Source organism: Lissotriton vulgaris, chromosome 2_1, assembly GCF_964263255.1.
Source record: "Lissotriton vulgaris chromosome 2_1, aLisVul1.2, whole genome shotgun sequence".
NCBI lineage: Eukaryota > Metazoa > Chordata > Amphibia > Caudata > Salamandridae > Lissotriton > Lissotriton vulgaris.
In genome coordinates, this window is record NC_141687.1 from 543,811,869 (window position 1) to 543,837,698 (window position 25,830).

The window sequence follows — 25,830 nt, forward strand, 5'->3', positions numbered from 1 at the left end:
ACAACCAACTAGAGATTTAGTAGTCATATGAAACTGTACAATGTCAGCATTTAGCCCATCTTTGATGAAATTAGGAGAAGCATTTCCAACACTGAACTGATGTTTACATTATTGAAAACCCATCTAGTCTTCCAATTTGCTAGCCTTGTGTACCGCCCAGGAAATTATTTTGCAACTGTAATTATTTTCACCAGGAAGACTACTGGTCTTTGAAAAATGAAAAACTGCTTGTAACTGGGAACCCTGTCCCACGATACATAATACCCCCTCAAGTGACTGGTGGTTGGCTGACACCTCGACTTTACCCTCTCTCTGCTCCTCGCAGAACGAATGGGAAGAAAGTGATCATACCTGGAGCCAACAAGACGAGGAAGAAGACGTGTTCCACTTTAAAGGGGCGTATCCTGTATGGCAAGGACCGCCCGGGAGTGACGTAGCCGGCAGCTCACAGGTGAAAAGAGAGGAAGACCTACAGTCGGCGGGTGATGTCACCCACTAGGAAGAACAAGTGAAGGCAGATGCGCGAGACTGGAGAGCGAAGGACGGAGAAGAGAAGAACGGAAGAGATGACGACGAGAAGCCAGGAGGCCAACGTTACGGTGCTTCGCCCAGCCACACTAACGGAGGAGTGTGGCTATCCCAGAAGAAGAGCCTACAACCGGAGAACCCTCACCCTGTCCCAAGCAACCACGGACCCAGCTGCTCCTTCCCGAGAAAGACTGTTAAAGAAAAGGAAGAAAACCTTTGTTAAAATAAAGCCTTATTTACCCAGAACTACCGGATTCCGACCTGTTTCTCCCACTCGGTACAAGTGGTGTCAGAAGTGGGATCCGACCTTTCCCTTGCAACCCCAGCAATGGATCAGTTAATACAGCATTTGATCAAGGGCCAAGAAAAACTAGAGTGGGCGGTCGAGCGCCAAATGACTTCGGCACAGGAGGATCGAGAGGTGTTTAAAAGCGCCATGACCGCCCAGCTGGAAGGACTACAAAGGGCTATCAAAGAACCAGGGACTCTGGTTCCCCCTGAAAGAAGACAACCTTTGCCACACCCATCGGGAGTCGCCTTACAAAAATACCTAGCAGGAGACGACCCAACGCTTTCCTTACAAATTTCGAAAGGGCAGCAAGAGCCTGCGGATGGCCGGAAGAAAAATTGCCATTTTTCTTAGCTCCTTTGTTAACTGGACCTGCCCAAGAGGCCTATCAGGTGGCCAATCCCACAGGAAACACCCCCTACCAGGAAATCAAGACCTTGATACTAGATCATTTAGGATTAGACGAAGAAGCATACAGGGTGTGATTTAGAAAAAAAAAAGGGACCCAAGGCGAAAACCCCAAGACCTTATTCTTTAGACTGAAGGCTGCGGCAGAAAAATGGCTACAGCCCGAAAGCAGGAGTAAGGAAGACATAATGAATAGCATCTACCTTGAAAAATTTATGGAGGCCCTGCCATATGGGACGCAGCGTTGTCTAAAGCAGCACTCTGGCCTCACCCCCGCTCAAGCCATAGAAATGGCTACAAATTACTCCAGGACCCAACCTCGTTCTTTGACTTGGGACGGGGACAAAACAACAAAAGCCTCAACGACTCAGAAGGTGGACAAGAAACCCAAACCGGGTAACTGATACAGGAAGAACCCGACCTTTCAAATTTGAAGTTTCACCAATGAAATCACCTCAGTGTTACGAGTGTGGGGAATGGGGCCATATTGCCCGTATGTGCCCCCGAAGGAAGCCCCCTGAAGAGCCAATGGAAGTCGGCTACGTCCCCAGAGCGGTGATGTACTCAGCGGAAATGGGCTCATCCTTTTACGTACGTGTTAACGTAAATAAAAAGACCATAAAAGCCTTGCTGGATTCGGGTGCAGGCAATCGGTGATACAAAATTCCCTGGTCCTTCCAGGGACAACAGTGCACATTTGATGTGTGCACAGTGACGTGAAACCATATCCGGTTGCTTTGATCACCCCGACTCCTTTAGGCAGACCCCCTGTACAGTGAAGGTAGGAGTAATAGAAACTCTACCAGAGGATTTAATCATAGGGGTAGATAATCCTGATTTTTTTAATATGTTCCAAAAAGAAGTGAGAGAAGGTCAACAATCGAGGACAGATCTTGCCCCTACCCTACTGGCCTCAGAACCTTGGGTCTTAGACCGGAATGTCAAGTTCGCACAGGCCAATGATTCTTCCCTTTTTAATGCTTGGGAAGCGGCTCACCTAAACCAGTCTAGCCCGAAGGTCTCCTTCCCCAGATTTGTGATTGAACATGACTTATTATAGGGAGGGTAAGGCACAAGACCCAAAACAGTTGGGGTTCCCAAACCCTTCAGAGAACAAGTTCTCTACTATGCCCATACAGGGCATGCAGGAGCAGAAAAAACCCTTCAGAACATTTTAGAGGACTTTTATTGGCCAGGAATTTACAAAGAAGCCTCAGACTTTTGCAAAACTTGTGAGATATGCCAAAAACTAAGTCTAAACAAACCCCCTTCTGTTCCTCTGCAACCTCTCCCTATTATAGGAGCCACGTTCGAAAGGGTAGGGATGGACTTGATCAGCCCCTTACCCAAACAGCAAAAGGCCATTTGTATGCCCTGGTCATCGTGGACTACGCTACGCGGTTTCCGGAGGCCTTTGCGCTTAAAGCTCCCACTACAAAGAACATAGCAGAAAAGTTCATAGAATTGTTTTCCAGAGTGGGGTTTCCAAAAGAGAGATTAACGGACCAGGGGACCCTATTTGTCTCTAGACTCATGCAGGAAGTATGTAAATCGCTATACATCCACCAAATTAAGACTTCAGGATACCACCCACAGACTGATGGTTTGGTGGAAAGGTATAATCGCACCTTAAAGTCCACCTTGCACAAAATGTTGTCTTTAGAGAACAAGGATTGGGACATGCTATTGCCTCTGGCCCTTTACCTCCTCAGAGCCCAACCCCAGAGCAGTACGGGTTACTCTCACTTCGAATTATTATATGGGAGAAAACCAAGAACCTTGCTCGACATAACCAGGGACATTTGGGAAAATGAGGAAAAGGAAGAAAGTAGATCCATACTGGAATACACCCAGATGTTAAGGAGCAAGTTGGGAAAGTTAAGAGATCTAGCATACTCCAACTTAGAAAAAAGCCAACACAAACAAGCTAAATATTATAACCAAGGAAAGAAGTGGCGACATATGGATAAGGGAGACTGGACATTAGTTCTCTTGCCTGCCTCCGGCAAGAAGTTTCACAAAGAATGGGCAGGGCCCTACCAGATAATCGAAACTTTGGGCCAAACCACCTATAGAGTAAGGATATCACCCTCACGAACACAATGTTTTCACATAAACATTCTGAAAAATGGTTGGGTCCAGTACCGAAATCAACCCAGTTGGTTTTACCAACCACCAAAGACACAACAACTTTAGAACAGTTACCTATAAATGAAGAATTAAGCCCCACCATGAAAAAAGAACTGAAGGCGAGCTTGCAACCTTTTGCCCCAATGTTCTCTGACAAACCAGGGAGGACCAACCTCATAGAACATAGAATTGAGACAGAGAAGGGGGCCCATATAAAAATGGGACCCTATAGAATACCTGCTGCCAGATGACAAGATGTCAGGCGCGAGGTACAAGACATGCTAAAGCTAGGAGTGATACGACCCTCCCACAGTAGTTGGTCGCCCCCACTCGTAATGATTCCCAAACCAGATGGGTCCACGCGATTTTGTATGGACTTTCGAGCTTTGAATGCTATATCAGCCTGTGATGCCTACCCTATACCAAGGGTGGACAAATTGATAGAAAAGATCGGAGAGGCCAAATATATCACTACGCTGGACCTCACAAAGGGGTACTGGCAAGTACCCCTTCGTGTAGAGGACAAACACAAAACAGCATTCGCCACTGAGGACGGGCTTTATGAGTTCAATGTACTGCCGTTTGGGCTCCATGGAGCCCCGGCTACGTTCCAGAGGCCGATGAATGAAGTTTTAAAACAGCATACTGATTATTGTTCCGTATATCTCGATGATATAGTGATTTTTAGTTCCTCATGAACAGAACATCTCTCGCACATACAAAATATACTATCAGCTTTGCGAGCAGCTGGTTTGCATGTCAATTCAAAAAAATCAAGAGCCGTAAAAAGGGTAAAATACTTGGAGTACATGTTAGGCGACGGAGTCATAGCCCCGCAAGAGGAAAAAGTAAAGGCCATAGTAAACACTCCGTTCCCATCCTCAAAGAAAGAACTCGGAGCGTTTTTTAGGGCGGATTGGCTATTACCAGAGCTTTCTGCCTAACTTTGCACAAATGGCTTCTCAATTGACTAATCTTTTGAGGAAAAGCATCAGTAAGAAAGAGATACAACAACCCCCATAGGCAGCAAAACAAGCATTTATCCAGTTAAAAACAGCTATTACTACCAGTCCAGTGTTAATTTCCCCGAATTTTGAGGAAACCTTTTTCTTAGCCACTGACGCTTCCAACACGGGCCTAGGAGCCGTACTATCTCAAATAGGTACAGATGGGTTGGAACACCCATTACTGTATATCAGCAGGAAGTTGCACCCTCGTGAGGCCAGGTACCCAACCATAGAGAAAGAATGCTTGGCTATACGTTGGGCGGTCGACAAATTGATGTACTACCTGGAAGGCAAACCGTTTGTCCTCTACACCGACCACGCTCCACTACAGTGGATGTATAAAAACGAATCCCAGGATTCTTAGGTGGTTTTAGTTTTTACAGCCGTTTGCCATGATTATTAAGCATAGAAAAGGACAAGACAATAATGCTGACTTCCTGTCCCGGTCCGCACTTCTGCCCGATCGGGAGAATCCAGGGGGGGAGGTATGTAACCGGGAACCCTGTCCCATGATACATAATACCCCCTCAAGTGACTGGTGGTTGGCTGACACCTCGACTTTACCCTCTCTCTGCTCCTCGCAGAACGACTGGGACGAAAGTGATCATATCTGGGGCAAACAAAACGAGGAAGAAGACATGTTCCACTTTAAAGGGGCGTATCCTGTATGGCAAGGACCGCCCGGGAGTGACGTAGCCGGCTCACAGATGAAAAGAGAGGAAGACCTACAGTCGGCGGGTGACGTTACCGACCAGGAAGAACAAGTGAAGGCTGATGTGCAAGACCGGAGAGCGAAGGACGGAGAAGAGAAGAACGGAAGAGACGACGACTGAGAAGCAGACGAGAAGCCAGGAGGCCAACGTTACGGTGCTTCACCCAGCCACACTCACGGAGGAGTGTGGCTATCCCAGAAGAAGAGCCTACAAGCCCTGAAGTTTGTACCTGCGGGAGGTCAGCTCATGGAGAACCCTCACCCTGTCCCAAGCAACCACGGACCCAGCTGCTCCTTCCTGAGAAAGACTGTTAAAGAAAAAGAAGAAAACCTTTGTTAAAATAAAGCCTTATTTACCCAGAACTACCAGATTCCGACCTGTTTCTCCCACTCGGTTACACTGCTACACTGTGAATGTTTTCGTATTGGAGTAAGATTTAAATAATTTAATATAACATGCAAAACCCTCCCAAAGTGAAAGTAACAAACGTTACTGCAAGATTGTGAAACAGTTTCTCCATGTTCAAGTTCCAAAATTTGTATAGCGCACTACTCACCCAGAGGGTCTCAAGGCGCTTGGGGGAGGGAGATGTTTTACTTATCGAATATCCACGTTTATAGTTGCTTTCTGAAGGAGAGGTGGTTCTGTGTAAGGCGGAGGTGGGTGGGGAGAGAGTTCCAGGTTTTGGCCGCTAGTAGGAGAAGGATCTTCCCCCCATGGTGGATCTGTGGATGCGCGGAATTGCGGCGAGGGCTTGATTGGACGATCGTAGTTGTCGGGAGGGGGTGTAGAAGGAAAGACGCGTGTTGAGGCATTCGGGTCCTAGGTCGTAGAGGGCTTTGTGTGCGTGGGTCAGGAGACGTAACGTTATTCTCTTCTTGACAGGGAGCCAATGGAGGTCTTTCAGGTGGCCGGAAATGTGAGCTTGCCGAGGGATGTCCAATATGAGTCTGGTTGAGGCGTTTTGGATGTGTTGGAGTTTTTTCTGTAGTTTGGCTGTGGTTCTGCCGTAAAGGGTGTTTCCGTAATCCAGTCGGCTTGTGACCAGTGTGTGGGTGACCGTCTTTCTTGTATCGGTGGGGACCCAACGGAAGATTTTTTTTGAGCATTCGTAGGATGTTGAAGCAAGATGATGAGACGGCGTTGACTTGTCTGGTCATCGAGAGGGAGGAGTCCAGGATGAAGCCCAGGTTACGTGCATAGTCTGTAGGTATGGGTGCGGTTCCGAGGGCCGGAGGCCACTATGAGTCGTCCCAGGCAGAGGGGGATGGCCCTAGAATGAGGACTTCTGTTTTGTCCGAGTTTAGTTTTAAACGGCGGTTCTTCATCCACTCGGCTACTTCTTTCTTTCCTTCGTGTAAGTTGGTTTTGGCGGTGTTTGGGTCTTTGGTGAAGTAGAGGATCAGGTGGGTGTCGTCTGCGTAGGAGATGATGTTGAGGTTGTGTTGGCGTGCGATGGAAGCGAGGGGACTCATGTATACGTTGAAGAGGGTGGGACTGAGTGATGATCCTTGTGGTACGCCGCAGATGACTTCGGTGGCCTCTGATTTGAAAGGGGGGGGAGGCGAACTCTCTGTGTTCTTCCGGTGAGGAACGAGATGATCCAGTCCAATGCCTTTCCTTGTATTCCGACGTTGCTGAGGCGTTGTATGAGGGTGCTATGACAGACTGTGTCGAAGGCTGCGGAGAGGTCGAGTAAGATGAGAGCAACTGTTTCTCCGTTGTCCAGTAGTGTTCGGATGTCGTCTGTTGCAGCGATGAGGGCGGTTTCGGGGCTGTGTTTGGCTCGGAAGCCGGACTGTGAAGGGTCGAGGGATTTGTTGGATTCGAGGAAGGCGGCGAGCTGACTGTTGACGGCTTTTTCGATGACTTTAGCAGGGAATGGGAGGAGCGAGATGGGGCGGTAGTTCTTAAGTTCGGTTGGGTCTGCCGTGGGTTTCTTCAGAAGGGCGCGGAGTTCTGCATGTTTCCAGCTTTCCGGGAAGGTAGCGGAGTTGAGGGAACAGTTAATGACATCGCGGAGATGGGGTGGATGTGGTGGGGACATGGGTCGGTTGGTGATCCTGAGTGGATGGAGTTCATCAAGCGGATGGTGTCTTCGGTGGTGATAGGGTTCCAAGCGCAAAGGTTGTTAGAGTTCGGTTTTGGTTCGGAGGTGGGTGGAGTGGACTGGTCTTCGGACTGGTTTTCAAAGCTGTTATGTATTTCGGCGATTTTGTTGTGGAAGAATGAGGCTAGAGAGTCGCAGAGGTCTTGGGAGGGAGTGATGTCGTTAGTGCCGGCGGAGGGGTTGGTGAATTCTTTGACGATGTTGAATAGTTCCTTGCTGTTTTGGGCATTGTTGTCAAGTCGATCCTTGAATGCTGATTTCTTGGTGGATCGGATCAGTATGGTGGTGTTTGCGGGTGGCGTTCCTGAACGTGGATAGGTTGTCAGTGGTTGGGTTTTTTCTCCAGGTTCTCTCGAGAGTACGACAGAACTTCTTGGATTTTTTAAGGTCATTGTTGAACCAGGGGGCTTTTTTGCTACCTTGCTTGATTAGATGGTTTGTCAAGGGTGCTAGTTCGTCGGCGCTGTGGGTGTTCCATTGTGTGATGTTGGTGGCTGCTTGGTTAGGGTCCGATGAATTGGCAGGGGGGTTTTGGTGAAGCGATGTGAGGAGCTGGTCGGTGGTGATTTTGTTCCAGTTTCTTCGGGGAATAGGTTGTGGGGGGTTGTGGGTCGTGGACTTTTTGTAATTGAAGTGAACGCAGCTGTGGTCCGTCCAGTGGAGAGCTGTGGTGTGATCGAAGGAGATGTGCTTGCTGGAGGTGAAGATAGGGTCAAGCGTGTGTCCGGCAAAGTGGGTGGGGGTGTCAACGAGTTGTTTGAGTCAGAGATTGGCCAGGTTGTCCAGGAGGGTGGTGGTGTTGTTGTTTTTCTTTTCCAGGTGAAAGTTGAGGTCCCCCAGTAGAATGTAGTTCTCGGATGGGAGGGCATGTGGGCTGATGAAGTCGGCGATGTCTTCGCTGAATTGTGTGCGGGGTCCTGGGGGTCTGTAGATGAGGGTGCCTCTGAGTGTGGTTTTGGGGTCGGTGTGGATTTGGAAGTGAAGGTGTTCAGCGGTAGCGAGGTTATCATCGGAACTGGTCGTGATGCGGATGGTTTTCTTATGGACAATGGCGATGCCTCCTCCTGTTTGGTTGCTGCGATCTTTTCGGATGATCTTGTAGATGTCCGGGATGGCTATGGCGATGTCGGGGCTGATGAGGCGTTCATCCAGGTTTCTGTAAGGAAGGCGACGTCCGGCGATGTAGTGTCGAGTAAGTCCCAGAGTTCGATGGAGTGTCTGTGGACTGAGCGGGTATTGAGCAGGAAGCATTTAAGGTGGTTAGTGTCGGAGCTCTGTTTGGAGATTGTGGGTTTGGTGTGGGTCCTGATGCAGTCGAACTTGCAGGAGTGGCCAGTGAAGGGTCCATGGGTGTGTCCTGGGGCGGCTTGGTGGCAGTTTGGTAGGCGGCCGGGGTTAAGGGCTGAGAGGGTTGCGGCGTCGTAGGTAATGCGGGTGGAGTGGGATTTGCGGGGAGCAGGGGGTCTAGCGCTGGGCGCGGTCCAGGCGCGGACGGGCGTAGACGGGCTTACCTTTGGCGCACCTTCGGCGCGCATAAGGCGCGCATGAGGCGCGACCGCTGCGCGTAGACGCTGCGCGCGGAGGCATTTGTCATATGTGGATAGTGGAAGGGGAGGGGCGAGTAAGGAGCAGCTGGGAGGCGGGAGCGGGGTGGAGATCCGGGCAGGGAGGCACAACAACAACAACAAAATGGCAGCAAGCCAAAAGCGAAACAGGATTGGGGCACAATCAGCGTAAACGCGATGCAAATGGCAGTGGCACCGGCACAATCAGGCACAAATCAAATCTACAGGCAGCGCAGCACAATTGAAAAGATAGTAAAAGCGCACTTTGGCAATCTAGCGCTACGATCTAATAATGGAAATCAATGAATAAACAGGCAATCTAGCGCTACGATCTAATAATGGAAATCAATCAGCCAATAGCAGATGTGGGAGCGAGGCTAGCAGTCTGGCGGTATAGCGCTACGATACCAGGCTGTAGGCAGGGCGGGGAGCAGCGTGAGGAGCGACCGCTTCTGCTGGGAACAGGACGGTCACAGCGCTATAGCGGGAGAGCGGGGCTAACAGTATCAGTTGGAAGGAGGAGCAGCTGGGAGGCGGGAGCGGGGTGGAGATCCGGGCAGGGAGGCACAACAACAACAACAAAATGGCAGCAAGCCAAAAGCGAAACAGGATTGGGGCACAATCAAATCAGCGTAAACGTGATGCAAATGGCAGTGGCACCGGCACAATCAGGCACAGATCAAATCAACAGGCAGCACAGCACAATTGAAAAGATAGTAAAAGCGCACTTTGGCAATCTAGCGCTACGATCTAATAATGGAAATCAATGAATAAACAGGCAATCTAGCGCTACGATCTAATAATGGAAATCAATCAGCCAATAGCAGATGTGGGAGTGAGGCGAGCAGTCTGGCGGTATAGCGCTACGATACCAGGCTGTAGGCAGGGAGGGGAGCAGCGTGAGGAGCGACCGCTTCTGCTGGGAACAGGACGTGTAGTTTAGCAAGCAACCTTATTGTTTGGCAGTAAGGTTCGTACGCTTACGTAGTATTTTGCGGTTTGAAAATTCCGTCTTTTGCCCTCTCTGTCATTAGTTTCAAATCATGGGACTGGGTCTATTTGTTAATTACACATAGCATGCAACCTCTATCAAACAATGTGATAGTTACACATCAATAGCAATTACAAAACATACATTACTACAACACAATATGAAGGACACTCCTTACTAGACAATGGAAATGGTTGGAGGGGTGGAGTGGGAGGCCACACCCTCACTCTTCTCAGAACTTACAGTCTCACCCCCCCTCTGGAGCTACCAACCAGTTATGTGCGAGTTTCCACTTCACCCTGCAAGTTTCAATTATTTGGATAGGTGATGACAAACACGCAATAGAATTTCAGGCCAATAGTTTTTAATGCTTGAACTGGTGTCAACCATTACAACCTCCCTGTCGCACACTGCACCCTGAATTCCCTACCCAACCGCCGCTTTGGCGGCCCTGGAGAATTTGCTGCGTACACCATCACCACATAGACTTATCACTGGGCTTTACACATGCCCCAGTGACAGAGCCAAGCGCTCGGCATAAATGGAATGCAGAACTAATACCGCCCCCCTGACTGAGGAGCAATGGACCTACTGCTATACCCAATTGACTGAATTGTCCCCTAATTATAGACTCTGCTTGATTAATTTCAAGTTTCTGCATCGGTATTACAGAACACCCATTAGTTTACATCGAATGGGGCTTAGGGATGATAGCTGCTGCTGGCACTGTGCGGGGGTTCTCACCCTCCTTCTTACATATGACATGGGAGTGTCAGGCACTTACTGATTATTGGACCCGCATCTTCATGTCTATCAATCAGATCCTGGGATTAGCACTGCCACCTTCTCCTCTTGTGGGAGTGTTAGGGTATGTTAAAGATACACATGTAAAAAAAACGCAAACTGCATGCCTTATTGTTATTGTTCGCCAAACGCCAAATAGCTGTCCATTGGGGGAGGAAAAGGAAACATACGATAAAGGAATGGATAAGGGAGGTTACCTACTGCCACATCCAGCTCGCTATGTTCTGGGAGTTAATGCCTCCCACTTCCAGGCCAAGAGAGATTTGGGAACCGTTCCTCACCTGGGTTCAGGAAAGGACAAATGTACTTGAGGATGTCGGGGATGTGGCTGCCGGAACTGCAGATGTGTAAATTCATCAATGTGTGAGAACGATATGTATATGGGTGGGGCAATGCGAGTAACTTAAGATGTCCTGCTGTCAAGTTTCAATATTATTATGTTCAAATGTATACTTTCACGTCCATACTGATTCTTTGTACAGGAGACACATCGCTTGGGTAGGCACATGCTGACAAATGTTGGAAATGTGTGTTTTTGCACTGTCGTATAATGGATAACCATACACCTCGTTGGTTTGTTGTTGTTCATGATATGAAAGCTATCTACATGAAAATACCAATAGAGATTGTTTTTAAAAAAAAAAACATTACAACCTCTTTGCTCCTCATGCTAATTCTCCAAATAGTTCTCATTAAGCAGCACCAATACCAATGTAGCCACCGTTCACGATTGCCGATCCCAATGAGAGTTCACATCTAGGACTTAAACTTTCTATTTCTTCATCCATAATACGAGATGCCCGATCTTAGCATTCTTTAACTTTCCTGGACAGTCAAATTCCTCACATTTGTAAATATCAAAAGGCTAATGAATGCATCGCACCCCAGGTGTAAAAAAAATCTCCATCTACTGCATATGCAGCACCTGTGAGGTGTTACTATCAGGGCATGTGTTTCTGAGAAATATCAGACAGGGAGGAAACTACTTTGAGGATGTACTGACTTGTCAAGACTTGCTACAACCAAGTATATGCACTCCTTTTTCAAGATGCTGTTTTGAAGGGGGTAATAAAAACTGCAGGCCTGTGGTGGGAAAGTCCGCACTGGAGATCAGAGGGCCTGGTATCCTAAATCTGGGTGCTAATTTCTAGAGACACTCCCTTGCCTCCTGCTCTGCTTCTGCTTTCTACAAACTATGATGGAAATGGGGTATCAGCAACTGTCTAATGGACAGTTAAGCAAGTTGACCAGGGATGGTGAACCCGAGGCCAGGATAACTATTGATCAGGGTAATTTAAATTCTGTTTACTATAAGCCCCAAAAGAGAAGGTAACAAACAAAGCCTGTTTGAAAACAAGACACAAGTTACTTACCTGCAACTATAGTTCTCTAGTTTTGGTATCCTTCATAGATTTGCATGCATGAATGATTTGCAGTCCTGGAGCATGAATAAAGTAGATCATGGGTGTCTCACAGGGTAGGAGAAAGGGCCGCTTAAAAGCGCAGTACCTCAGGAATGTGATAGGTGACCATTCTTGATATATACAAAGCCTATTGCCCTCAAAAGAGATTGGTCCTCAGTCTTGTACTGCCTTCAGTATGTCTTCTTTTGAGCTGCATTATTGACTCACATGAGACTCCCCTAAAGGGAAACCGTATGAAACAAATGACTGTCGCAATATGGGCCAACATGTTTCTGCCTACCGGGCAAGACGTCCCTTGGCTTTCATCAGGGCCACTGCTCTTAACTTGTTGCTACTGTTGAAAAATTAGTGAACTGTTAAGAACGATGCAACCTGTACCTACAGTTATTTTCTAATCCTTCATGCCAATGGATGTCAAAAATAATCTGCGGAAAAATAATTCTCCTATTAGTACAATGCATTACATGATTCGCAATCACATGTGTTCCCATACTATCTTGTAAATCTTGAAATCAATAAGTACATTTTTCTCACCCACAGGTTGTATCGTTCTTAACAGCTATACCTTCTTTTTCACTGATTTATTTGGTGTATTATTTAGTTCACTCAGTGGCCCTGATGAAAGCCAAGGGACGTCTTGCCCATATTGCGACAGTCATTTGTTTCATACTGCTGTTTGCGCTGTTCCTGTTTTTTAATTAGGGGATGTGCCTTGTTTTCCATTAAAATAGTTTGTTTAGACATATCACCCTATTTTAACTCACCACCTTTGGTTAGTTGCACTGTGTTTTCACTCTACCATCAGAAACTGGCCAGTAATTGGGGGTCTAGAGCCAACTTTAGACCTTATCCAATATCTACAACTCACTGTGTGGCATGGGGTCTCGATGAAAATCCTGTGACTTACTAAAAAGCACAGCCCTGTGGGAGCTTACATTTCATCCATCACTCATTTGACTAGGAGCACAGGATAGAGTTATGGTTAAGAAAGGCCTGTCCATCCCAGTCTCCCCCTCGCGCCCATCATGTGAAACCTCACATTCCTTCCAGCTCGCGCAACCTCAGAGCATCTTATATGTGATAGTACAGGAGCAATGGACTTCCCACAACTCCAGGCCAATTATGATCATCCCAATTCCAAACACTGGCACCACACAGCCATCAAGCACTGGGTCACTCAGCCCGCAACCCACCCACATGCTTCCAAATCACGGACACCATTTTGAAAAATGGATCTTTACCGAAGATGACAAACACATAGCTTCCGACTATTACAATTTCCTAAATACACAGTCTGACCCCAGTAAATTCCCTGTCCATCGACGGTGGGAAGCCCAGCTGGATCGTACCGTTCACACCAATGGAATGGTCCAATATCCTACATAGAACCTGCACGTCAGCCTACAACGCCACAGGAAGAGAGTCCCTATTGAAAACCCCCCACTACTGGTACTAAACGTCGGCCCGGCTGGTGTAGTGGAAGTCCCATACTTCGGACACCTGCTGGCAGAATTTTGGACACAAAAGCACTCTCACCCATCTACTCTGGTGATGTCCTAAACTAAAAAGATATTGGAAGTACTTAAAAGACATTGACAAAATCTTCTCGAAGGACATCCCGCACTATATTCTACTGGGACTGCTGGAACCCCTGACTTACCCTTTCTGCTGCGCCAGGGGGAACGCCATGACCCCGGCCCTTCGTGCTAAATGGGGCACGGAAACCACGCCCACCCACATAGACTGAGTCCACAAACTGTGGGACACAGTGGCTATGGAGATTCTGAAGACCTCCCTTGAACACACTCTTACGCAATTTGACAACAAGCATTTGCAATGCAATAGGTGTCACAGTTACCAGAGTTTAAGCTATTGACATTGTAAAATACAATGCCTTTTATTTATGTTTTTAAAACGAAAACAAAAACAAAAGGCATTGTTTTTCACAATGTCAATAGCTCAAACTTGCGTAAATGCTAGAACTACTGCATTACAAATGCTTGTCTTATTTACTCGGCTGCACAACGCTTCGCTACAGAAGCACATTACTACAAGGTTCTGCTCCTTATAGGGCAGGGCAGTGCTACATGTGGGTGCTGCTGCTTGCTTAAGGTTAATGAGCATGTAGGACTCAACAGCTCTCCAAAGTAGCTTCCTCTTTAATTCACATTAAGCTTACCATAATGCTTCGTCTTATCCGAGCCAAGAGCAGAGTTGGGCTTTTTATTTTAACATCCCAGAATGTGTTGGGAATTTGAAAAGTAATTATGTGACTAAATGTTCCTCAGTGTTTGAAGTTTAAATATCACAGAAGTGCAGCGATTCTTCCCTTTGAAAGGGAATTGGCTAAGCACAGTACCCAAGGCCCTTGGAAGAGGAGAAGAAAAGATGCGTAAGCTCTATTTACCTCTGGGCATCCCTTGCGTGTGATCTTTGCTATAAAAACCCATGTAACCATTGTTCAGTGTCCGCTCTTGGAGTATCACTATGGTGCTTGTTGGATGGAGCCTAATAAAATCACCTAATAAAATCCCCTATGGTTTGTACTTTGCTCCAGAGTCGATTCCTCCTTACTTGTTACGAACCTGTGGACGAAGTGGTGACTTTGCACCAGTGGATTATTAATAATCCGCTCCACACCACCCAGGGGAAACACCAACTAGACCCTATGCTTCCAGGATACTTACTCACTCACACTCTGGACAATGTGTACCTATCCCCATATCCTACCAAGTTGGATACCCCATCCCCTCCCATTTCCCCCTCCTTCCCTGCCCCTTGTACTCTCTCCCAACCCCACCTTCCTGTTTTACCCCACCAGCCGCTAAATGTAGGTGAGAGTATGTGTTATAGATACAACCAGAATAAAGAGATTTAAACCATAAAAGTTTCGAATTAAAATTAACTGCAGACAGTTTGGAACCATCAGTGACTAGAAAAAATTAACTTCCCATTATTAAAGGAAAATGACTCTGAACAAGACGTTAAAGGATTTTATACCTACATTTTCAATGTGCAGGGTAGTATAAACAATCTGCAGTATTTAACCTCTTGTGTGTCAAGGATAACTTGGGAGTCATCCTTGCACACGGTGGGCATGGGCTGAGGACAGCTCCATGCCGTCATCGCACCCACCCACCAAGGAAGTGCTGGAGCTCCCCATTGCTGCCACTTGCTTCCAGCGAGGTGCATTAGAGAGAATGCCTTTTGTGAGTTCTTCTCCGGTGAATGTCTTTGGTGAGTTCTTCTCCGGGGAGAGGGTGAGTTGGGGCCACACAGACAAAGGGGTGAGGGGGAGGGGGAGAGCTTTTCCTTCTCCCCCATGTCTGTATGTAGTGAATCCTTGTTCCACGATCATGGATGGGCTGCGATCGTGCAGCAGGAATTCACACCACTAGATCATCAGGGCGATCTCCTAGGCAAGGGTCGCTCCCCTGGGGGCATGTATAATCAGTGTTTCCTCCCCCCCACTTCCCGGGGCAAGTTCAGCCATTTTTCTCTGGCCAATCTGCCCCCTTGACCCACTAGACACCAGGGATTTTGTTCCACAATTGCAGTGAGAAACCCCTTGGGTAAGGGTCGCTCCCCTTGGGGGTGTATTTTGGGGGGGAATTTGATCCCCCCAGCATCCGCGGGCAGAGACATTCTTAGGCCGATCTGCTATCGGGGTGCGGGGCACTAGACACCAGCAATTTTCATTTTATATGTCAGGGTAGCCCCTTGGGTAAGGGTCTCTCTCCTTTAGTGGGAAAATAATTTGAAATACTAGCGCTTGGCTGGCAGTGTGTGTGGTCTGACATTTGGCTGATAGTGGGTTTAACCTGGGGATTTTACTGGCGGTGTGTCGACTGACTTCTGCCTGACAGTCTGTGTTGATTGGCTTCTGGATGATGTGTGTGGTTGGCATTTTGATGGTGATTGGTAGACTTCATAGTGTTTTATAATGTTAACTGTTTCATCTGGTCATCGTTTCCATTTGTGATTGTTATGTTTTATTTCTCCTTTTTATTATAGTGCAAAGCTTTTGATTTCCTTTGCTGTGACTCTTCTTGTGGTTTCGGCACTGGTAGATCTGCAATTTGTGTATTTGCATGTGTTTTGTAAAAATGACTTTTTGTACTGTTTACTCCAAACGAGTATTATTGCCCTGCATAAGTGTGTGTTTTGTAAATGGTGCAATGATAGCAGCATGTTTAGCTTCAGATTTATTGTGTGTCTCGTTCTCCTTGGATTTCTGCAAGATGTGTATTTTGTTGTCTTGAGTGTAATTTTCTTTTTCTTTGCATTTCTAGTGGGATGTCGTTGATGCTTGCTGTGTCTGTGCAGAGTAGGTGCAGGTGATCCTCAGTCTAGCGGTCTCTAGCAAGTGAGTGGTATTGTTTTTGAGTATATAGATAATTGTGTGCTATGTATTGATTGACTTTTCCGTCCAGATTACTGTATGCCAGTAGGTTTACTTTCTGTTTAATAACGTCACATTTGTATATTACTTATTTTAGACAGTGTTGGTTATTTTTGACTTATTTGTTGTGTAACTTTTATTAGTATGGATTTTAGCTAGCAACCGGATTACCACTAAGCAGATTGTGCGCTTGCTTTTTGAATCTTCCTGTTACCTTGGCTCTAAGACTGACTCTGCTTCAGAGACAGAATAGAAAGTCCAAGATTCTGACAGTAAATTTTCTGTTCGAGAAGAATCGTCTGATGATGAAGCCACTCTGTGGTGCTGAGGAAATGCCTTTTTTAGAGGAGGACACGGATAGGACGATAGTGCAGCAAGAGACATCTGGATTGCAGCCTGAGGCCCTAAGGCTTCCCACTGGAAGTGCTGAACTCTGAGTTGCCCCAAACATGGTACAGTCGGTGTTGCCAGCCTTTAATGGCATCGCTGGGAGTAGAGTCAATAATGTTTATGTTTATGTTTCTTGCGTTTTTTATAGCGCGCAAATACCCAGAGGTGTCTCGGCGCTCAATCTACAGAATGATGCTGTGGCAGAAATTTACCGTGAGAAAAGCCAGGTTTTTAATTTCTTCCTAAAGCTGAGGAGTGTGGGAGCCGTTTTGATGTAAAGGGGGAGAGTGTTCCAGAGTTTAGCAGTGGAAATCGTAAAACATCTGTCACCCCAGTTGGCTCTTTAAGTTCGCAGAACTTTGAGCAGATGGGCAGAGGAGGAACAAAGCGTTCTTGGGTTTTCAAGTGGGCAGAGGGCGTCTTTGAGAAACTGGGGGCCTAGGTTATTGATAGATTTATAGGCGATGCACAGTGCCTTAAACTTTGCGCGGCTCTTGACAGGGAGCTAGTGCAGTTGTTGAATGTAAGGGGAGATTGAAGAAAACTTAGGGATGCCCAATAAGATTCTGGCTGAGGTGTTCTGAACTAACTGCAGCCTGTTAAGGACTTTTTCCTGGGCGTTCAGAAAAAGGGCATTGCAGTAGTCTGTTTTTGAGAAAACCAACATGCTAATTAAGGTTTTGCCAGCTGAAGTGGGAAGGGAGGGTAACAGCTTTTTGATCCTTTTCAGGATGAAAAAGGATGAGGAGACCACAGAGTTGACATGATGATGGAAGGTCATTTTGTTGTCAAACGTGACTCCAAGATTGCGGACCTTAGTGACAGGTACTGGTGGAGCTCCCATCTTCGTTGGCCACCATATGGGGGACCAAGTAGGTTCCAGTTTCCCGAATGTCATCACCTCTGTTTTGTCAGAGTTAAGTTTGAGACAGTTTGATGACATCCAGGAACTGATTGCCAGCATTCCTTCTTGAAAGTTCTTTCCCTAAACACTTTCCTGCATCGACCCCACTCGGAAGAATCTTGGTCCTCTTAGCGCTGGGATGCCAAGGGTAGCTATGCGCTCTATAAATCCTCATCCAAATCCAAATCCAAATCCAAAAGTTGGCAGCAACTGCTGCGCCATCGTTGTGCACCGATAGCACCAGTTGTGTGTCGTCGGCGTAGGTCGTGAGGGCAATACCGTAGGTTATCACCCTCGCCAAGTCCGCAACATAAATATTAAACAGTGTCGGACTTAGCGAGGATCCCTGCGGCACTCCCCAAGGAAGGGTGAAGGTAAGGGAGGAAAAATGGCCCATTCATACAGTCTGTGGACGGTCCGTTAAGAAGGAGGCGAGAAGCTCTTTGGCCTTATCGTGAATGCCTAATGCTGAGACCCGGTCGATCAAGGTGACATGATCGACCGTGTCAAAGGCTGCGGAGAGATCCAGCAGTATTAGTACTGCCGCTCCACCTTTATCCAATGTCTTCCTTATTTCATATGCTGCTTTTAGTAAGGCAGTTTCGGTTCCATGACCCTGTCTAAACCCAAATTGGGTTTCATCCAGTAAGTTGTTATTTTCTATAAATTTGGAGAGTTGTATGTTCATGGTTTTCTCGAATATCTTTGCAGGGAAAGGGAGACATGCAATGGGTCGATAGCTGGCTGGGAGGAGGGGATCAAGCGTGGTTTTTTTAGTAGTGGCTTAATGATAGCCTGCTTCCACACTGGGGGGTAGGAGCCCGTGCTGAACATAGCATTGCAGATGTTAGTCAGTGTGGGGGAGATGGCTTCTGGGATGAGATTGAGAGTGGCAGGGGGACACGGATCTAGGGGTGATCGTGATTTTGTGCTGGAAATTAAACGTCTGATTTGTTCCTCAGTGGTTGCTTCAAAATTCGAAAAAATAGGAGTATTAATAGGGTGACGTTGATTGGTGGTGGTAGTGGGAGCAGAGTGGGTAAATGCTGAGAAAATAGAAGTAACCTTGTCTTCAAAGAACTCGGCAACAGAGTTACAGAGGGCTTGAGAAACAGCAGGGCGCGGAGTGGGGGGATTAGACAGTTGAGTGACTACCTGGAACAATTGTCTTGCAGAGTTTTTTGCCTGATTGATTTGGGAGGTGTAGTAATCGCTCTTTGCGGAGACAATAAGATACTTGTATTTGGAAAGGGCGCTTTTATAAAGGACTTTGTCCGTGGGATTGTAGTAACGGCGCCAGAGTCTTTCCAAATTTCTGCAATATTGTCTCTGAAGGCGAAGGGATTCTGTGAACCAAGGGGCCGAAGGGAGCTGTCTGCGACGATGGGAGGTTTTTACTGGTGCTAACGCGTGACATGCCGTGTTTAAACTGTTGAGATAGTTAGTAGAGGCTAAAAATGGATCCTGTTTGGTGGTGCTGAGGCTGTCAGACAACATAGAAGCAAGGTGAGAAGTGTTGATATTTTTCCAGTCTCTGAAGGAGATAGGAGAAGATGAAACAGTCGAAAGAGGAATGGATTTAAGTTTGATGGAAAAGCAGACTAATGAAAACCTTTTCCCAATAAACTTCTTTCAGTGGTTTATGGCCAATGTATTTTTGGATGTGATTACTGAACAGACTAATTTGTATGCTGAACAGTATATGAGAGAGAAAAGTGCCGGACTTAAGCCCCACTCCAGAGCTACTCGGTGGATTCCCACAAATCTGGTTGAGCTGAATGAGTTCTGGGGTTGAACTTTTTTGATGGGCTTGTTAAGGAAGCTGCACTTGCTTCATATTTGTCGACTAGTCCCTTGATGTCAACCATCATATTTCCTGCAGCCATGAGTCATTATCGGTATTTGCTTCTGCTTCGGGTACTGCATATTGTTGATAATGCCTAAGCAATGCTGTGGGATCACCCTGTTTAGGACCGTCTTTTCAAGATTTGGACTGTCCGGGATCATTTTGTAAATCGCTTTTCAGAGATCTATGTGCAGGGATAGAAATAACTGTGGATGAGTCTTTGGTCCTGTTCAAGGGATGTTTGGTTTTTAGGCAGTAGATTCCTAGCAACAGGGCATATTATGGAATTAAGATGTATATGCTGTCTGAGGGTAGTACTGAATAGGTCTATAGTTTCATGGTGTACACTGGTAGAGATTTCACTATTGACCCCCCTGGTTGTCCGTCCAGTTTTGGGGTCAGTGAGAAAATTGTGTGGAAATGTGGTAGAGGACTTTTTAGCAAAGGGCACCATTAATACTTAGATAACTTCTACACTGGTATGCAATTGTTCATGAAATTGTTCAAAGTGGACACTGTTGCATGTGGCACAATCCCCTCCAATCATAAAGCTTACGCTAAAGCGCTTGTTAGTAAAAAAAAAAAAAAAGTTAGAGGGGACAGAGCAGTGCCTTGCGTAGTTAACTTCTAGCTGTGCAATTTTCAGACAGGAGAGCTATCTACATGCTGACTACCATACGTGATGAAAGTACTTCACCTGTGATTGTTTGGGGTCAGGCTGCTGAAGTGTGCAAACATGTGTGCATTTTAGATTACATAAGCACATGGTTGGTGTAGATAGAGTAGATCAGAGGTTGGAGCCTTACAGTGGTTTTCGTAATTCATTCATTTAGTATAAGAAGTTGGCTGTCCATCTGTTTCATTTGGCAACCTTCAATGTTTTTGTTGTATTCAAGGAGTTTTTTCCAGATACAAAGATGACTTTTGTTCAGTTTCAGCAGGCTTCGATAGGCAGCCTTGTTGTAGTGGAGCAGGCAGGTTTTCCTAGAGTTGGGGTGGTGGAGGTTGAGGCTAAATTGACAAATCGTCACTTCCCTGATTACATTCCTCCCAAGCCCCAAAAAAAACTTTCTCTGTAGGAGTTGTAGAATCCGAGTCTGAGCGCAAAAGTGAACTGACTGGTCTGTATCATTTTATATTTTTTGTTCAGTTTCACAGTTGTCAGTAGTTTGATGAATTTAGTTAGACCTGTTGTGTTTGAGGCCATAGTTGTTTTTTTTATTTTCTTCAAATTGGTTTGTATTTTTTTTGTTTAAAAATGTGCTGGCGGTGAATGTGGACTGGCGATTGGCTGGTGGTGTGCATGGACTGGCACTTGGCTGGTGGGTTGGTGTGCGTGGATTGGTGCTTGGCTGGAGGTGTGTGTGGACTGGCGCTTGGCTGGCAGTGTGCGTGGACTGGAGCTTGGCAGACGGGTCGATGTGTGTGGATTGGTGCTAGTCTGGCAGTGTGTATGGACTAGCGCTTGGCTGGCAGTGTGCATGGACTGGTGCTTGGCTGGCCTGTCAGTGTGCGTGGACTGGCTCATGACTGGCAGTGTGCGTGGACTGGCACTTGGCTGGCGGTGTGCATGGACTGGCACTTGGCTGGCAGTGTGCATGGACTGGCACTTGGCTGGCAGTGTGCATGGACTGGCACTTGGCTGGCAGTGTGCATGGACTGGCACTTGGCTGGCAGTGTGCATGGACTGGCACTTGGCTGGCAGTGTGCATGGACTGGCGCTTGGCTGGCAGTGTGCATGGACTGGCGCTTGGCTGGCGGTGAGCATGGACTGTCGCTTTGCTGGCGGTGTGTGAGAGCTGGCATTTAGCTGGTGGAGTGTGTGAGTAGTGACTTGCTGCTGGTCACAACACAAATATTGTCAGCCAAACGGCAGTCCACACACTCCCCCAGCACGTGTGAATGCGGGGTCAGTCATTTGGCCGTATGAATTTGATGGGCCCTTGAATGGCATATGTTGATGTGAGTATTGGAATGTGCTGGGCCCGCAGCTGGTGGTATGAATGGTTTTGTCTGTCACACATGAAAGGTGTGTTAATGGCATGTAAAGCAGCTGGTGCCTTGTCGCAGCTTGAGCTGTGAGTCACTGGTGCAGTTTTTGTTTTAACTTTTAATTAATAATAGTGTATATCATTTTTGTAAAATCTCTTGTTAACATTTACATTTTGAACCTTTTCCCCAACCACGTGCCAAATCCAACCAGTAGATGGTTGGCCAGTAACATTAGTCTTTTCTGTCTTTCTCTGCCAATGTGTACATTGTTTATAAGGGAAATCTTCGAACTCTAGATATGTTCGTATAGTAGACACCCCGGGGAGGAGAAAGTGGTGAGCCTCTTGTGGATCCCATCAAGTTTTCTTACCCACACTGGCCTGCATACCTCAAAATGTGGCTATAATCACACATCTTCCTTGAAGTTCTGTGCAGTATTCTTCCAGAATCAGAAGTAAACCCCTAATTTCCAACCACCATGTCTCCCGATAAAAATGCTACCTCACTTGTGTCGATGGGCCAAGTGCCCACGACAGGGAAGGGCCAAAACGTATGTATTGTGGAGACATCACAACTATCCCAAAACAACATGGGAACCTGTATTATTGGTCCTGGGCTTGGCGGCCATCCAGGGAAACCTACCAAACCCAGACACCGCTGAAAACTAGACATCCAGTGAGGTGTGGCTTGCATGGATCCCCCAACGTTTTCTTGTCCAGAATCCCCAGCAAAGCTCAAATAATCTAAAATAAAGATACATTTTTTTTTAAAAAAATCACATTTTTCGCATTTGTGTGTAGGAAAATTGTGGCATCACAGGGCCGGCACAAACTTTCTACCTATCAGCATTCCCCAGGTCTCCAGATAAAAATTATACCTCACCTACGTTGCGTTTGGTGCCCTTTCATGGGTACTTTGCCTACCCACACAAGAGTGTGGGTAGGCATACTCTTTTTACATTCTTTATAATTTACCATATGAACTGCTGTATAGGCAGTACAAAATGAAAAACCACTGCAAGGTACAGCTTGGTTGTTGGCTCTGGGTACCTTGGGTTCTTGGAGAATCTTCAAGCCCAATATATCCTAGCAACCACAAGGGTCTAGTGGACGGAACAGTATATTGCTTTTGAAAATCTGCCATAGTAAGAAATTACAGATGAAAACAGAGACACAAATGACTTTTTCCAACTCAATTTCAATATTATTTTATTTCAACAATTACTCTTTATAAATAAACCTTGAAGAATCTACACAAATGACCCCTTTCAGAATGGTCTGCTATTCAGAAATGTATAACTCTGAGATCCACCATGGGTTTCACAGCACTAACTAGAAGTAGGTTTAAAGCACAAAAAAAGGAATAAGGGGCTATCTCCAAGTAAAATGCCAATACAGTTAAAAAAAATTGGTTTTCTGATTCAAGTCTGCTTGTTCCTGAAAGCTGGGAAGATGGTGATTGTAGGAGAGTGGGGTCTGCAATCCTATGGTCACCCCCGATTTTTGCTTTTTGCTTCACTGGTTTACGACTTTCCCTGGCTGTGGGCCTGCTAATCAGACCCACAGCCTAGCTGTTCTCTCTCTAAATTGACACACATGTACCTTAGGTGCATTTACCGATTGGTACTGGGCCACCTTATCAGTCCCTGTACAGCATACCTTAGGTATCCAGGGCATAGGTGTACCCAGGGCCTACCAGGGGCTGCAGCATGTATTATGCCACCCCTGGCTGGCCATCCAAATCTGACACAACTGGCTGCACGACAGCTGGGCCAAGGTGGTGTAATCACCCTTTGCTTTAGATATAGTATCCCTATATCTAACCCTAAAATGGACACATGTATTCCTATCAGTCACTCCTATGGCAGGCTTTATCAATCCTGAAGGCAGAGCGCTTGGAATTATGTGAGATGGTGCTTTGGCATGAGCTGAGCCCGTTTGCAGCTTGCGGAACCAAGTCCTAATAGCTGTTCCATGATAACGCGTACCATATACTCTTAAGTGCATAATCCTCGCGGTTATTTGCCAACTTTGGTATCGCTTTATCAAAACATGTCGAGTAAGGTGTCATACGAATTGGAATACTAACCCCTCGCCAATTCTGGCGACGGGGTTAGCATTCCACCCTTCTAGAGGGACACGACATGTATGTAACTGTGAACCCCGGTTAAAGTTAACTCGAGCCTCAGCATCACAAAATGGATGCTGCCACCACAGACACAAGTCTGACCTCCTCCTGCTGCTGGGAGTTCTTCCAGCGGGGAGAGCTCGGACAAAGGGTTTCCTGTCAGGGGCGGTGCTAGCACCATCCCAGACAGGGTTTTGTGTATCCCAGGTAGGCAGGGCTGAACGGAAGGTGACTGCAAGTGGCACCCCGGTGCTCACTGTGCATATGCCGGCTCAAACCAGTTCCAGGGGCACCCCAGCCCCTGAGCTGGGGAAAGTCCGGACAAGGGAGAGGGGTGTAACCACCCCCCTCCTGGTCCCACCCATGGGCAGGACCTAGTCGCGTGCCAGCCCCTTTTCTTAGAATAAAGGTAGGAGCGGGCCCCCTTCCCAAATTAGATAATCTTGAATCTTGAACTACTTTCCACGAAAGGAACTCTTGACTTTCTCTGAAGACTCTCCCTTGTGGCTAAGGAGTAGCCACCCTGCACCCGCAGGCACCACCTAAGCATTTGCGGTTTGCTGCACGTCCATCCTCCGGATCAAGACTGACCAGCTCGACGAGACCCGGATTCCCTGGCATCTCTGACCTCTACCTGCATCATCAGCCCAGCTGAGATTCGTGGGTGTGACGAGACCTGAGGGACCGGCCATCTTCTAAAACCTGCACGACGCTTAACCAGCACGACCGCCGAGGGATCCTCGAGTGAGTGCACTGGGGTTTGAGAAGCCCCAACCCAGAGCCGCTCCAGCACCGAAGTCCAGCCCCCCAGCATCCACGAGATCTGCGTGGGGCCCTTCTGCTCTTTGCTGCCTGCCACATTGTCTGGTCACTTGCCCGTTGGCTAGTGGCCCTCCTGACGACGTACCACGACGATTTTACCGCTGGTCTGGTTGCTCCAGACTGGCCCTTGCTCCCTTCCAAAAGAGGGGCACCCCGGACCCTCCTGGTCCACTCCAGATGCCATCTTGACTCCACTGCGTGGGCTTGCCTTTGCCAAGGCTTGTTGCTCCAATCCTGGTTCCAGCATCGCCGACAGCAGACACCCTCGTGGGACAGCTCGCACCTCCAGCCTGGTCACCGACAACGCCTCCTTGCCCATGTGACTGCAGAGTCCAGCGTCGCCCACTCACCTGATCGCGGTGACCTCATCCGGTGCCAACCTGGTGCCCACACAATCACTGGCTAGTGATTAAGAACTGAGTCCCCTCTGCTTTCAGGTCGTCTCCATCACCGATCCAGGCTTGGATCACACCGGACATCTTCACTGGTCGCTGCCAGCAACAACTTCTTTCAGGCTCCATAGACTACAACGAGGATTCCCGACGTCTTTTGAACCCTATGCAGCCGCAGCCCCTGGGCTAGGTAACCCGAGCATTTCGGTGCTCCAACGCGGGTTCACTATCCAAGTGTCCAGATCCTTTTTCGTTTTAAGTCTACCTAGTTGGATTCGTTCGGAAACAGTAACTTTAGAAATACTAGCCTCCATAGACTTTGTCCCGCATCCCGCGTGAGAGTGCACACTCTGCACCCGATCTCCCTAGGCCTCCTGCTCCTAACCTTAGAGTTCAGTAGTGTAGTCCTAGCGATCCTGAAGCCTCTGGATCTTGTTACTTACCTGCTAGTATTTCGCATTCCACTTTTAGTGTATATGGTTTTTCGTGCCCCTCGGGCATTTGTGTAAATTGTGCAACTTGAAGTATTTTCGTAAGAGTTTTGTATTGTGCTTAGCTCCCTGACTCATAAAGAGTTCAGGGTAGACTTGTTATTAATAAATATCCTTTATTTTTATAACAACTTGTGTGGTGCCCTTTCACTTGGTGTTCAAGGGGTATATGTGAAGGTGAAACAGCTGGCTTAACACGCCCTCTAGAGTTTAGCCTAAAGACTGCTTTTGTCCACGCTACTAGAATAGCTGGTCTATAAGGTTGACTTACAACCAATCATCAATAAGGGTCGTTTGGTATGATACACAGTGATCACTAGAATAGTGAGCACTATATATCAGGCCAACTTCTCACAGTGATTTTAGCACCACAACCCTTAGTTGGTGCCATTAGCAGGGAAAAACCCAGAAGCTTTCTTCTGCAGCACATTTCCCCATTTTCCCTCCAAAACACAAAATGTAGCACAATTTTTGCTAATTTCCCAGTCCCCTCCA

General features: G+C 47.1%; 1 protein-coding gene across 1 annotated transcript in view; it reads right to left on the minus strand.

The window, feature by feature from the left end:
- The window catches only part of PTTG1IP (PTTG1 interacting protein), a 273,566-nt gene that overhangs the window by 230,993 nt on the left and 16,743 nt on the right, over positions 1 to 25,830 (minus strand). The gene's annotated exons all lie outside the window — the stretch shown is intronic.